The sequence below is a fragment of the Chrysoperla carnea genome (assembly GCF_905475395.1).
Source record: "Chrysoperla carnea chromosome X unlocalized genomic scaffold, inChrCarn1.1 SUPER_X_unloc_147, whole genome shotgun sequence".
Lineage (NCBI taxonomy): Eukaryota > Metazoa > Arthropoda > Insecta > Neuroptera > Chrysopidae > Chrysoperla > Chrysoperla carnea.
In genome coordinates, this window is record NW_025408097.1 from 6,871 (window position 1) to 23,987 (window position 17,117).

General features: G+C 23.9%; 2 non-coding genes and 1 pseudogene across 2 annotated transcripts; all 3 read left to right on the forward strand.

Annotated features, from left to right (window-relative positions):
• The first annotated feature begins 3,250 nt into the window (after window positions 1–3,250).
• LOC123303854 lies at window positions 3,251–3,369 on the forward strand. The gene has a single exon (XR_006535931.1). It is a non-coding gene; the product is annotated as a 5S ribosomal RNA (ribosomal RNA).
• Window positions 3,370–9,728: 6,359 nt separating this feature from the next.
• Window positions 9,729–9,847, forward strand: LOC123303855. The gene has a single exon (XR_006535932.1). It is a non-coding gene; the product is annotated as a 5S ribosomal RNA (ribosomal RNA).
• A 6,358-nt stretch (window positions 9,848–16,205) lies between these two features.
• LOC123303856 lies at window positions 16,206–16,323 on the forward strand (annotated as a pseudogene).
• Window positions 16,324–17,117: the final 794 nt, after the last annotated feature.

The window sequence follows — 17,117 nt, forward strand, 5'->3', positions numbered from 1 at the left end:
TTACAATTTCCTGTTGGAAGAATTCACAGATTATTACGAAAAGGAAATTATGCTGAACGAGTAGGTGCTGGTGCCCCAGTATATTTGGCTGCTGTTATGGAATATTTGGCTGCAGAAGTTCTCGAGTTAGCTGGTAATGCTGCCCGTGATAACAAAAAAACACGTATCATTCCACGTCATTTACAATTGGCAATTCGTAATGATGAAGAATTAAATAAATTATTATCTGGTGTAACAATTGCTCAAGGTGGTGTATTACCAAACATTCAAGCAGTGTTATTACCAAAGAAAACTGAAAAGAAAGCATAAATTAAAAACATTGCATTAATTTTTATAATAATAATACATCGATCATAGGCCTTTTAATAAAAGGCCACAAATTTATTTAAAATAAGAGTAAAAATTATTTTTATAAATAATATATTATAATATTTTTTTAAAGAATCAATTTAAATAATTATAAATTAATGATTCTTTTTTTTTTTTTCTTTTTTTATATGTTATTATGGAAATAATTCATCATATTATGATGACATTTAGGTAACATATTATAAGAATATTCATAAAATATTATCAAAATAATATTGTATTATGATGATATTTAGACAAAATATTATAAGAATATACACAAAATATTATCAAAATAATATCATTAGATAACAAAACTGTTCATGATACTCATACCTTTACTAGAGATAAAAGTATCAGGATGCACTTGTATTAATACATATTATCACAACATCACAAAATATTTTTTAAAAGGAAAAATTTTTTTAAAATTATTATAAAATTTGATTGAATTAAATTTCAATTTATTTTTTTAATAATTAAAGAAAAAAAAAAAACAAAGCATATAAACTTTCTATTGAAAATGTTATTTTAAACTAGATGGCCAAGTGAACTTCGTTACACAAACAATATATGACGTATTCGTTATTTAAATAATCAGTATCCTTTGATATTATATCAATACGTTACTCTCTTCTTTTGATACATATTAATAAAATTTCAATTTATAAGATTTTATGTCAATTATATAAATAATATTATAAATTTTCTAAATACATAAGTTAAGTAACAAAAAATTTGAATAACAAGATAAATTTATATATTATGTTTTAATACTCGATACTATAATATATCGCATCCGTTACCAATTATTCGGTATCCTTTGATTTATACACAGAATGAACTAAAAATATATATCAAATTTATTTTATTTATTTATATATTTAATATTATTATTATTATTTTATATTACAAAGTTTCTTAACGAAGCTTACAATGATTTCTCATATCGTACTTAACAAAATTATTTAGATCATATAAAATTTAAATTGTTAAAAAATTTGTATATTTATTATTATTATTATTTATTTTTATTAAAATTACATAACATAAAATTAATAATATTTTAATAATTATATAAATTAATTCTTATTTAAAATAATCTTATATTAATCTCAACAAATACTCTAATAATATATTTTGTCATAAATTTTTTTATATTTAAAATAAATATTATAATATATAAATACTTATATCAGTATAAAATTTCTTTATATAATTATGAAAAAATTAATTTAATAGTTAATTATTGATATTAATGCATAAATAAAAGTATTTTCTAATGAAATATATTTTGTCAATGTTCGATTAACACATTTCATAATAATACGTTTTCATTATTGACAAAAAAAGTTTTTCTAAAAATGAAATCTTATACTATAATATATATATTTATATATTAAATTTTTTAATTATTTATATACTAATAATTTATAATAAATCGATATTAAATAAAAAATAAAAATATATACTTTTTAAGTTTACCTTAAAAATATTATTGTTTTGTATGATTGAAATAATTAATATTAAACTATGTTTATTAATAATTGTTAATAAAAAAATTAAATATATTTTAATTTATAAAATAAATATTATTATTAAATTTATAATTTATTATTTTATATATTATAGAAATTGAAAAAATAAATCATGTTTACTACGACAGTAAATTAGAAATACTATTTAATTTTTATGTGTTTTCTACATGGTACTTTGACTTACATAGGGACTTATATTATTGTGAATAATGATATAATTGAAAACCTTTATTTTTTATTTGATAGAATTATTATATTTTATCATTTAAATATTTATAATAAATACATTATTTTTATAAAGTAAAAAAATATGGCCGAAGAAAATTCTACAGCTGTTGCAGCAACTGCGGTTACTGCTGCTTCTACAACACCAACAAAAAAAGCAACAGCTTCTGGTGCTAAACGTACAAAACAACATTCAAAACCAACACATCCACGTACATCAGAAATGGTTGTTAACGCAATTAAAAATTTAAAAGAACGTGGTGGTTCATCATTACAAGCAATTAAAAAATATTTAGCTGCAAATTATAAAGTGGATTCTGATAAAATTTCACCATTTATTAAAAAATATTTAAAAGCTGCTGTAACTGAGGGAGCCTTGGTACAAACTAAAGGTAAAGGTGCATCTGGTTCATTCAAATTGGCTGCTTCCGCTTCATCTAATTCTTCAGCTAAATCAAAAGTATCCAAAAAAGAAAGTGGAGCAAAAGGTTCAGCAAAGAGTGCTAAAAGTAAACGGGCACCAAAAGAAAAGAAAGCCACAACTACATCATTGGCAGCCAAAAAGCCTAAAGCAAAAAAAGCGACTCCATCATCATCAACTGCTGCTAAAAAAGTTACTGCAAAATCATCAGCGGCATCAAAAAAAGCACCAGTTAAAGCAAAACCAGCAAAAAGTACAAAATCCGCTGCCAAAAGTAGCCCTGCTCGTAAACCGAAAGCACCAAAAGCTAAGAAAGCTTCTGTTGCCAAATCATCTCCTACAAAAATTAAAAAAGCAGCACCAAAAAAGAAATGATCTGTTACTTTAATAATATATTGAAATATTTCATTATTTTTGCTAAAAAATGAAAATAACATAGGCCTTAATACAGGCCACAAATTAATATTTGATAAGAGTAAATTATTTTTTGTATAAATATTTTATAAAATAATAGTTAAGAAACATTTGCCACAGTCAGTACCACGGATGGGTGGCCACTTGAGAATACTGTGTGCGGTTGCATTTTTATTTAAAATATATGGTATAATAAATAAGTATATATTTAAATTGATTACTTCATTGAAAATTTTAATAATATACTTTAATATTAATGATATTTATGAAAAATATATATTTGTAAAAATTTTCATTTATTACTGGCAACAGCCATACCACGTTGAAAACACCGGTTCTCGTCCGATCACCGAAGTTAAGCAACATTGGGCACAGTCAGTACTTGGATGGGTGACCGCTTGGGAACACTGTGTGCGGTTGCCTTTTTATATTAAAAATATAAATTATTTTTCTTCTTTTCTTTTTTTTTACACACCATATATAAATATATGTTATTTAGAAATGTAAACCTTTTATATTATTCGTCAACAAATAAATATTATTTTTTGTATAAAATTTTATTGCATTTATAACTCATATCATGGTTACTTTAAAGCGAGAAGTTTTTTTAATATTTCAAATGAATATAAAATAATATAAATTTTATGAAATTTATTTATTTTTAGAAATAGCAATCGCTTATAATTATAACAAAATTTTAATAATGTTTAATTTTATTTCAATAATTTATATATATATATATATATATATATATTTTTTAATAAAAATAATATACTCTTATTTAATAATATATGTTGGTCCTATATATAGGACCGAAAATATTTCTTATTTGTTTTTTTTTTTTTTAAATTGTCATTTAAAACGCTTATGCACGTTCTCCACGAATACGTCTTGCCAATTGTATATCCTTAGGCATAATTGTAACACGCTTTGCATGAATTGCGCATAAATTGGTATCTTCAAATAAACCTACTAAATAGGCTTCACTAGCTTCTTGTAATGCCATAACAGCTGAACTTTGGAAACGTAAATCGGTTTTAAAATCTTGTGCAATTTCACGTACTAAACGTTGGAATGGTAATTTACGAATTAACAATTCAGTACTTTTTTGATAACGACGAATTTCTCGTAAAGCTACTGTACCAGGACGATATCTGTGTGGTTTTTTTACTCCACCAGTTGCTGGTGCACTTTTACGTGCAGCTTTCGTTGCTAATTGTTTTCTTGGTGCTTTACCACCAGTTGATTTACGTGCAGTTTGCTTGGTTCTAGCCATTTTCAAATAATAATGTTTTTACAAAAAAACACACAATTTTAAAAATTATATTCGACAATTTGATACTACAAAGTCAAATGTTTAAATGCGAAATAAATGTGTTGTATTTATATTTATATGAAATTTCAAAATTTTTGTTGTCATATCCTATTGGATAGCTATCAGAGTATGGACTAATCAAATTGTATAGGCGTGGCTTAAAAAATCTTTAATGCTTTATATAAAAAGGCACAATTGTACCGGCGCTCACATACATTACAATACTTGTGAGGTTAACACACGTGTTATCCGTTCGTTAAAATATTGTAAATAATTTTTTATTAAAATGACTGGCAGAGGAAAAGGTGGAAAGGGTCTTGGAAAAGGGGGTGCAAAACGTCATAGAAAAGTTTTGCGTGATAATATCCAAGGTATTACAAAACCTGCAATTCGTCGTTTAGCACGACGAGGTGGAGTAAAACGTATCTCTGGTTTAATTTATGAAGAAACACGTGGTGTACTTAAAGTATTCCTTGAAAATGTTATTCGGGATGCTGTTACATATACTGAACACGCAAAACGTAAAACAGTTACAGCTATGGATGTTGTATATGCATTAAAACGACAAGGTCGTACTTTGTATGGTTTTGGAGGTTAAGAAAATATAATAATTTACTTAAAATATTTAGTAAATTTATTAAAGAATATTTAATACATCCGATAAATTTAAACAGGCTTTCCTTTTTGGGAAGCCACTAATTTTATTTATATAAGAGTAAATAAATTTGTTAATAAATATAACATACTATATAATTTGTTTACAACAAATTATTTTGTTTATAACATACATTACCAAATATTTTTATTTATTTTTTTTTTTTTTATTGTAATATATCTGCAATAATAAATTATAATTTGTATATTATCTATTTTATTTTACAATAACTTATTGAATTTTTGAAAAAATTTTATTATAAATTAATATACTATTATATTTTTTATATATACAAGTTAAGAGTAACAAGTATCGATAGGAGATTATCGAATTTATAACTAATAAAACATTTCGCCTTAATCAAAGAAAATAAAGATTTTGCTATACCATTTTTTATACTTTCAATAAATAATTTATTATTAAATTTTTATTATTTCATTTATTTTTTAAAATTATTAAAAATATTTTTCTAATAATTATAAGCGTACATAAACAAGTAGTAAATGTAAAATGAAAATAATAAAGGTAATGTAATGCATTTGCATTACACTGATTTACGATATATATTCCGCGATATCCTTTATTATATTTAAAATTAATAATATTGATATACTAATAATAGATATATTCAAGCTATTAATATATAAAATTTTATATTAAATATGATATTAATAATTGTTTATTTTATTTTTTTGTATATATAAAAATAATTTACTCTTATTTAAAAAATTTGATGGCTCTCTTAAAAAGAGAGCCGTTTTTATATGTTGATGTATTTTTATGTTATCAATTAAATAATATTTTCGATTTATTTATTTTGAACTTGTATATTTTGTAACAGCTTTAGTACCTTCACTAACAGCGTGCTTTGCCAATTCACCAGGTAATAATAATCGAACTGCGGTTTGAATTTCCCGACTTGTGATTGTTGAACGTTTATTATAATGTGCTAAACGTGATGCTTCAGCAGCAATACGTTCAAAAATATCATTAACAAAACTGTTCATGATACTCATAGCTTTACTAGAGATACCAGTATCAGGATGCACTTGTTTTAATACTTTGTAAATGTAAATTGCATATGATTCCTTGCGCTTCCTCTTCTTTTTCTTATCACTCTTTGATATATTTTTTTGAGCTTTGCCAGCTTTTTTTGCTGCTTTTCCACTTGTTTTTGGTGGCATTGTTACAAACAATTAATATACACAGATAGTTACAGAACACCAGTCAGTATATGTATGAGCGTGTCGTGTATACAACTAGCGTATTATATACGCGAAGATGGATATAACAATAAAAATGAATACTACTCTCTGATTGGCTAAAAATAATACTATAAGGTGATTGGTTTATTTTTAAAGTTTTATATTTTATAAATATTATAAATTAAAATACCCAAATAACATTTTAAACATTTATGTTACAATCCCCGTAACGTACACATCTGTGTGATTATATTTACAAAAAAAAATATTAATTAAATAAATTTATTCGCTATGTCTGGACGAGGTAAAGGTGGTAAAGTAAAGGGAAAGGCAAAGTCAAGATCAAGCCGAGCAGGATTACAATTTCCTGTTGGAAGAATTCACAGATTATTACGAAAAGGAAATTATGCTGAACGAGTAGGTGCTGGTGCCCCAGTATATTTGGCTGCTGTTATGGAATATTTGGCTGCAGAAGTTCTCGAGTTAGCTGGTAATGCTGCCCGTGATAACAAAAAAACACGTATCATTCCACGTCATTTACAATTGGCAATTCGTAATGATGAAGAATTAAATAAATTATTATCTGGTGTAACAATTGCTCAAGGTGGTGTATTACCAAACATTCAAGCAGTGTTATTACCAAAGAAAACTGAAAAGAAAGCATAAATTAAAAACATTGCATTAATTTTTATAATAATAATACATCGATCATAGGCCTTTTAATAAAAGGCCACAAATTTATTTAAAATAAGAGTAAAAATTATTTTTATAAATAATATATTATAATATTTTTTTAAAGAATCAATTTAAATAATTATAAATTAATGATTCTTTTTTTTTTTTTCTTTTTTTATATGTTATTATGGAAATAATTCATCATATTATGATGACATTTAGGTAACATATTATAAGAATATTCATAAAATATTATCAAAATAATATTGTATTATGATGATATTTAGACAAAATATTATAAGAATATACACAAAATATTATCAAAATAATATCATTAGATAACAAAACTGTTCATGATACTCATACCTTTACTAGAGATAAAAGTATCAGGATGCACTTGTATTAATACATATTATCACAACATCACAAAATATTTTTTAAAAGGAAAAATTTTTTTAAAATTATTATAAAATTTGATTGAATTAAATTTCAATTTATTTTTTTAATAATTAAAGAAAAAAAAAAAACAAAGCATATAAACTTTCTATTGAAAATGTTATTTTAAACTAGATGGCCAAGTGAACTTCGTTACACAAACAATATATGACGTATTCGTTATTTAAATAATCAGTATCCTTTGATATTATATCAATACGTTACTCTCTTCTTTTGATACATATTAATAAAATTTCAATTTATAAGATTTTATGTCAATTATATAAATAATATTATAAATTTTCTAAATACATAAGTTAAGTAACAAAAAATTTGAATAACAAGATAAATTTATATATTATGTTTTAATACTCGATACTATAATATATCGCATCCGTTACCAATTATTCGGTATCCTTTGATTTATACACAGAATGAACTAAAAATATATATCAAATTTATTTTATTTATTTATATATTTAATATTATTATTATTATTTTATATTACAAAGTTTCTTAACGAAGCTTACAATGATTTCTCATATCGTACTTAACAAAATTATTTAGATCATATAAAATTTAAATTGTTAAAAAATTTGTATATTTATTATTATTATTATTTATTTTTATTAAAATTACATAACATAAAATTAATAATATTTTAATAATTATATAAATTAATTCTTATTTAAAATAATCTTATATTAATCTCAACAAATACTCTAATAATATATTTTGTCATAAATTTTTTTATATTTAAAATAAATATTATAATATATAAATACTTATATCAGTATAAAATTTCTTTATATAATTATGAAAAAATTAATTTAATAGTTAATTATTGATATTAATGCATAAATAAAAGTATTTTCTAATGAAATATATTTTGTCAATGTTCGATTAACACATTTCATAATAATACGTTTTCATTATTGACAAAAAAAGTTTTTCTAAAAATGAAATCTTATACTATAATATATATATTTATATATTAAATTTTTTAATTATTTATATACTAATAATTTATAATAAATCGATATTAAATAAAAAATAAAAATATATACTTTTTAAGTTTACCTTAAAAATATTATTGTTTTGTATGATTGAAATAATTAATATTAAACTATGTTTATTAATAATTGTTAATAAAAAAATTAAATATATTTTAATTTATAAAATAAATATTATTATTAAATTTATAATTTATTATTTTATATATTATAGAAATTGAAAAAATAAATCATGTTTACTACGACAGTAAATTAGAAATACTATTTAATTTTTATGTGTTTTCTACATGGTACTTTGACTTACATAGGGACTTATATTATTGTGAATAATGATATAATTGAAAACCTTTATTTTTTATTTGATAGAATTATTATATTTTATCATTTAAATATTTATAATAAATACATTATTTTTATAAAGTAAAAAAATATGGCCGAAGAAAATTCTACAGCTGTTGCAGCAACTGCGGTTACTGCTGCTTCTACAACACCAACAAAAAAAGCAACAGCTTCTGGTGCTAAACGTACAAAACAACATTCAAAACCAACACATCCACGTACATCAGAAATGGTTGTTAACGCAATTAAAAATTTAAAAGAACGTGGTGGTTCATCATTACAAGCAATTAAAAAATATTTAGCTGCAAATTATAAAGTGGATTCTGATAAAATTTCACCATTTATTAAAAAATATTTAAAAGCTGCTGTAACTGAGGGAGCCTTGGTACAAACTAAAGGTAAAGGTGCATCTGGTTCATTCAAATTGGCTGCTTCCGCTTCATCTAATTCTTCAGCTAAATCAAAAGTATCCAAAAAAGAAAGTGGAGCAAAAGGTTCAGCAAAGAGTGCTAAAAGTAAACGGGCACCAAAAGAAAAGAAAGCCACAACTACATCATTGGCAGCCAAAAAGCCTAAAGCAAAAAAAGCGACTCCATCATCATCAACTGCTGCTAAAAAAGTTACTGCAAAATCATCAGCGGCATCAAAAAAAGCACCAGTTAAAGCAAAACCAGCAAAAAGTACAAAATCCGCTGCCAAAAGTAGCCCTGCTCGTAAACCGAAAGCACCAAAAGCTAAGAAAGCTTCTGTTGCCAAATCATCTCCTACAAAAATTAAAAAAGCAGCACCAAAAAAGAAATGATCTGTTACTTTAATAATATATTGAAATATTTCATTATTTTTGCTAAAAAATGAAAATAACATAGGCCTTAATACAGGCCACAAATTAATATTTGATAAGAGTAAATTATTTTTTGTATAAATATTTTATAAAATAATAGTTAAGAAACATTTGCCACAGTCAGTACCACGGATGGGTGGCCACTTGAGAATACTGTGTGCGGTTGCATTTTTATTTAAAATATATGGTATAATAAATAAGTATATATTTAAATTGATTACTTCATTGAAAATTTTAATAATATACTTTAATATTAATGATATTTATGAAAAATATATATTTGTAAAAATTTTCATTTATTACTGGCAACAGCCATACCACGTTGAAAACACCGGTTCTCGTCCGATCACCGAAGTTAAGCAACATTGGGCACAGTCAGTACTTGGATGGGTGACCGCTTGGGAACACTGTGTGCGGTTGCCTTTTTATATTAAAAATATAAATTATTTTTCTTCTTTTCTTTTTTTTTACACACCATATATAAATATATGTTATTTAGAAATGTAAACCTTTTATATTATTCGTCAACAAATAAATATTATTTTTTGTATAAAATTTTATTGCATTTATAACTCATATCATGGTTACTTTAAAGCGAGAAGTTTTTTTAATATTTCAAATGAATATAAAATAATATAAATTTTATGAAATTTATTTATTTTTAGAAATAGCAATCGCTTATAATTATAACAAAATTTTAATAATGTTTAATTTTATTTCAATAATTTATATATATATATATATATATATATATTTTTTAATAAAAATAATATACTCTTATTTAATAATATATGTTGGTCCTATATATAGGACCGAAAATATTTCTTATTTGTTTTTTTTTTTTTTAAATTGTCATTTAAAACGCTTATGCACGTTCTCCACGAATACGTCTTGCCAATTGTATATCCTTAGGCATAATTGTAACACGCTTTGCATGAATTGCGCATAAATTGGTATCTTCAAATAAACCTACTAAATAGGCTTCACTAGCTTCTTGTAATGCCATAACAGCTGAACTTTGGAAACGTAAATCGGTTTTAAAATCTTGTGCAATTTCACGTACTAAACGTTGGAATGGTAATTTACGAATTAACAATTCAGTACTTTTTTGATAACGACGAATTTCTCGTAAAGCTACTGTACCAGGACGATATCTGTGTGGTTTTTTTACTCCACCAGTTGCTGGTGCACTTTTACGTGCAGCTTTCGTTGCTAATTGTTTTCTTGGTGCTTTACCACCAGTTGATTTACGTGCAGTTTGCTTGGTTCTAGCCATTTTCAAATAATAATGTTTTTACAAAAAAACACACAATTTTAAAAATTATATTCGACAATTTGATACTACAAAGTCAAATGTTTAAATGCGAAATAAATGTGTTGTATTTATATTTATATGAAATTTCAAAATTTTTGTTGTCATATCCTATTGGATAGCTATCAGAGTATGGACTAATCAAATTGTATAGGCGTGGCTTAAAAAATCTTTAATGCTTTATATAAAAAGGCACAATTGTACCGGCGCTCACATACATTACAATACTTGTGAGGTTAACACACGTGTTATCCGTTCGTTAAAATATTGTAAATAATTTTTTATTAAAATGACTGGCAGAGGAAAAGGTGGAAAGGGTCTTGGAAAAGGGGGTGCAAAACGTCATAGAAAAGTTTTGCGTGATAATATCCAAGGTATTACAAAACCTGCAATTCGTCGTTTAGCACGACGAGGTGGAGTAAAACGTATCTCTGGTTTAATTTATGAAGAAACACGTGGTGTACTTAAAGTATTCCTTGAAAATGTTATTCGGGATGCTGTTACATATACTGAACACGCAAAACGTAAAACAGTTACAGCTATGGATGTTGTATATGCATTAAAACGACAAGGTCGTACTTTGTATGGTTTTGGAGGTTAAGAAAATATAATAATTTACTTAAAATATTTAGTAAATTTATTAAAGAATATTTAATACATCCGATAAATTTAAACAGGCTTTCCTTTTTGGGAAGCCACTAATTTTATTTATATAAGAGTAAATAAATTTGTTAATAAATATAACATATTATATAATTTGTTTACAACAAATTATTTTGTTTATAACATACATTACCAAATATTTTTATTTATTTTTTTTTTTTTTATTGTAATATATCTGCAATAATAAATTATAATTTGTATATTATCTATTTTATTTTACAATAACTTATTGAATTTTTGAAAAAATTTTATTATAAATTAATATACTATTATATTTTTTATATATACAAGTTAAGAGTAACAAGTATCGATAGGAGATTATCGAATTTATAACTAATAAAACATTTCGCCTTAATCAAAGAAAATAAAGATTTTGCTATACCATTTTTTATACTTTCAATAAATAATTTATTATTAAATTTTTATTATTTCATTTATTTTTTAAAATTATTAAAAATATTTTTCTAATAATTATAAGCGTACATAAACAAGTAGTAAATGTAAAATGAAAATAATAAAGGTAATGTAATGCATTTGCATTACACTGATTTACGATATATATTCCGCGATATCCTTTATTATATTTAAAATTAATAATATTGATATACTAATAATAGATATATTCAAGCTATTAATATATAAAATTTTATATTAAATATGATATTAATAATTGTTTATTTTATTTTTTTGTATATATAAAAATAATTTACTCTTATTTAAAAAATTTGATGGCTCTCTTAAAAAGAGAGCCGTTTTTATATGTTGATGTATTTTTATGTTATCAATTAAATAATATTTTCGATTTATTTATTTTGAACTTGTATATTTTGTAACAGCTTTAGTACCTTCACTAACAGCGTGCTTTGCCAATTCACCAGGTAATAATAATCGAACTGCGGTTTGAATTTCCCGACTTGTGATTGTTGAACGTTTATTATAATGTGCTAAACGTGATGCTTCAGCAGCAATACGTTCAAAAATATCATTAACAAAACTGTTCATGATACTCATAGCTTTACTAGAGATACCAGTATCAGGATGCACTTGTTTTAATACTTTGTAAATGTAAATTGCATATGATTCCTTGCGCTTCCTCTTCTTTTTCTTATCACTCTTTGATATATTTTTTTGAGCTTTGCCAGCTTTTTTTGCTGCTTTTCCACTTGTTTTTGGTGGCATTGTTACAAACAATTAATATACACAGATAGTTACAGAACACCAGTCAGTATATGTATGAGCGTGTCGTGTATACAACTAGCGTATTATATACGCGAAGATGGATATAACAATAAAAATGAATACTACTCTCTGATTGGCTAAAAATAATACTATAAGGTGATTGGTTTATTTTTAAAGTTTTATATTTTATAAATATTATAAATTAAAATACCCAAATAACATTTTAAACATTTATGTTACAATCCCCGTAACGTACACATCTGTGTGATTATATTTACAAAAAAAAATATTAATTAAATAAATTTATTCGCTATGTCTGGACGAGGTAAAGGTGGTAAAGTAAAGGGAAAGGCAAAGTCAAGATCAAGCCGAGCAGGATTACAATTTCCTGTTGGAAGAATTCACAGATTATTACGAAAAGGAAATTATGCTGAACGAGTAGGTGCTGGTGCCCCAGTATATTTGGCTGCTGTTATGGAATATTTGGCTGCAGAAGTTCTCGAGTTAGCTGGTAATGCTGCCCGTGATAACAAAAAAACACGTATCATTCCACGTCATTTACAATTGGCAATTCGTAATGATGAAGAATTAAATAAATTATTATCTGGTGTAACAATTGCTCAAGGTGGTGTATTACCAAACATTCAAGCAGTGTTATTACCAAAGAAAACTGAAAAGAAAGCATAAATTAAAAACATTGCATTAATTTTTATAATAATAATACATCGATCATAGGCCTTTTAATAAAAGGCCACAAATTTATTTAAAATAAGAGTAAAAATTATTTTTATAAATAATATATTATAATATTTTTTTAAAGAATCAATTTAAATAATTATAAATTAATGATTCTTTTTTTTTTTTTCTTTTTTTATATGTTATTATGGAAATAATTCATCATATTATGATGACATTTAGGTAACATATTATAAGAATATTCATAAAATATTATCAAAATAATATTGTATTATGATGATATTTAGACAAAATATTATAAGAATATACACAAAATATTATCAAAATAATATCATTAGATAACAAAACTGTTCATGATACTCATACCTTTACTAGAGATAAAAGTATCAGGATGCACTTGTATTAATACATATTATCACAACATCACAAAATATTTTTTAAAAGGAAAAATTTTTTTAAAATTATTATAAAATTTGATTGAATTAAATTTCAATTTATTTTTTTAATAATTAAAGAAAAAAAAAAAACAAAGCATATAAACTTTCTATTGAAAATGTTATTTTAAACTAGATGGCCAAGTGAACTTCGTTACACAAACAATATATGACGTATTCGTTATTTAAATAATCAGTATCCTTTGATATTATATCAATACGTTACTCTCTTCTTTTGATACATATTAATAAAATTTCAATTTATAAGATTTTATGTCAATTATATAAATAATATTATAAATTTTCTAAATACATAAGTTAAGTAACAAAAAATTTGAATAACAAGATAAATTTATATATTATGTTTTAATACTCGATACTATAATATATCGCATCCGTTACCAATTATTCGGTATCCTTTGATTTATACACAGAATGAACTAAAAATATATATCAAATTTATTTTATTTATTTATATATTTAATATTATTATTATTATTTTATATTACAAAGTTTCTTAACGAAGCTTACAATGATTTCTCATATCGTACTTAACAAAATTATTTAGATCATATAAAATTTAAATTGTTAAAAAATTTGTATATTTATTATTATTATTATTTATTTTTATTAAAATTACATAACATAAAATTAATAATATTTTAATAATTATATAAATTAATTCTTATTTAAAATAATCTTATATTAATCTCAACAAATACTCTAATAATATATTTTGTCATAAATTTTTTTATATTTAAAATAAATATTATAATATATAAATACTTATATCAGTATAAAATTTCTTTATATAATTATGAAAAAATTAATTTAATAGTTAATTATTGATATTAATGCATAAATAAAAGTATTTTCTAATGAAATATATTTTGTCAATGTTCGATTAACACATTTCATAATAATACGTTTTCATTATTGACAAAAAAAGTTTTTCTAAAAATGAAATCTTATACTATAATATATATATTTATATATTAAATTTTTTAATTATTTATATACTAATAATTTATAATAAATCGATATTAAATAAAAAATAAAAATATATACTTTTTAAGTTTACCTTAAAAATATTATTGTTTTGTATGATTGAAATAATTAATATTAAACTATGTTTATTAATAATTGTTAATAAAAAAATTAAATATATTTTAATTTATAAAATAAATATTATTATTAAATTTATAATTTATTATTTTATATATTATAGAAATTGAAAAAATAAATCATGTTTACTACGACAGTAAATTAGAAATACTATTTAATTTTTATGTGTTTTCTACATGGTACTTTGACTTACATAGGGACTTATATTATTGTGAATAATGATATAATTGAAAACCTTTATTTTTTATTTGATAGAATTATTATATTTTATCATTTAAATATTTATAATAAATACATTATTTTTATAAAGTAAAAAAATATGGCCGAAGAAAATTCTACAGCTGTTGCAGCAACTGCGGTTACTGCTGCTTCTACAACACCAACAAAAAAAGCAACAGCTTCTGGTGCTAAACGTACAAAACAACATTCAAAACCAACACATCCACGTACATCAGAAATGGTTGTTAACGCAATTAAAAATTTAAAAGAACGTGGTGGTTCATCATTACAAGCAATTAAAAAATATTTAGCTGCAAATTATAAAGTGGATTCTGATAAAATTTCACCATTTATTAAAAAATATTTAAAAGCTGCTGTAACTGAGGGAGCCTTGGTACAAACTAAAGGTAAAGGTGCATCTGGTTCATTCAAATTGGCTGCTTCCGCTTCATCTAATTCTTCAGCTAAATCAAAAGTATCCAAAAAAGAAAGTGGAGCAAAAGGTTCAGCAAAGAGTGCTAAAAGTAAACGGGCACCAAAAGAAAAGAAAGCCACAACTACATCATTGGCAGCCAAAAAGCCTAAAGCAAAAAAAGCGACTCCATCATCATCAACTGCTGCTAAAAAAGTTACTGCAAAATCATCAGCGGCATCAAAAAAGCACCAGTTAAAGCAAAACCAGCAAAAAGTACAAAATCCGCTGCCAAAAGTAGCCCTGCTCGTAAACCGAAAGCACCAAAAGCTAAGAAAGCTTCTGTTGCCAAATCATCTCCTACAAAAATTAAAAAAGCAGCACCAAAAAAGAAATGATCTGTTACTTTAATAATATATTGAAATATTTCATTATTTTTGCTAAAAAATGAAAATAACATAGGCCTTAATACAGGCCACAAATTAATATTTGATAAGAGTAAATTATTTTTTGTATAAATATTTTATAAAATAATAGTTAAGAAACATTTGCCACAGTCAGTACCACGGATGGGTGGCCACTTGAGAATACTGTGTGCGGTTGCATTTTTATTTAAAATATATGGTATAATAAATAAGTATATATTTAAATTGATTACTTCATTGAAAATTTTAATAATATACTTTAATATTAATGATATTTATGAAAAATATATATTTGTAAAAATTTTCATTTATTACTGGCAACAGCCATACCACGTTGAAAACACGGTTCTCGTCCGATCACCGAAGTTAAGCAACATTGGGCACAGTCAGTACTTGGATGGGTGACCGCTTGGGAACACTGTGTGCGGTTGCCTTTTTATATTAAAAATATAAATTATTTTTCTTCTTTTCTTTTTTTTTTACACACCATATATAAATATATGTTATTTAGAAATGTAAACCTTTTATATTATTCGTCAACAAATAAATATTATTTTTTGTATAAAATTTTATTGCATTTATAACTCATATCATGGTTACTTTAAAGCGAGAAGTTTTTTTAATATTTCAAATGAATATAAAATAATATAAATTTTATGAAATTTATTTATTTTTAGAAATAGCAATCGCTTATAATTATAACAAAATTTTAATAATGTTTAATTTTATTTCAATAATTTATATATATATATATATATATATATTTTTTAATAAAAATAATATACTCTTATTTAATAATATATGTTGGTCCTATATATAGGACCGAAAATATTTCTTATTTGTTTTTTTTTTTTTTTAAATTGTCATTTAAAACGCTTATGCACGTTCTCCACGAATACGTCTTGCCAATTGTATATCCTTAGGCATAATTGTAACACGCTTTGCATGAATTGCGCATAAATTGGTATCTTCAAATAAACCTACTAAATAGGCTTCACTAGCTTCTTGTAATGCCATAACAGCTGAACTTTGGAAACGTAAATCGGTTTTAAAATCTTGTGCAATTTCACGTACTAAACGTTGGAATGGTAATTTACGAATTAACAATTCAGTACTTTTTTGATAACGACGAATTTCTCGTTAAAGCTACTGTACCAGGACGATATCTGTGTGGTTTTTTTTACTCCACCAGTTGCTGGTGCACTTTTACGTGCAGCTTTCGTTGCTA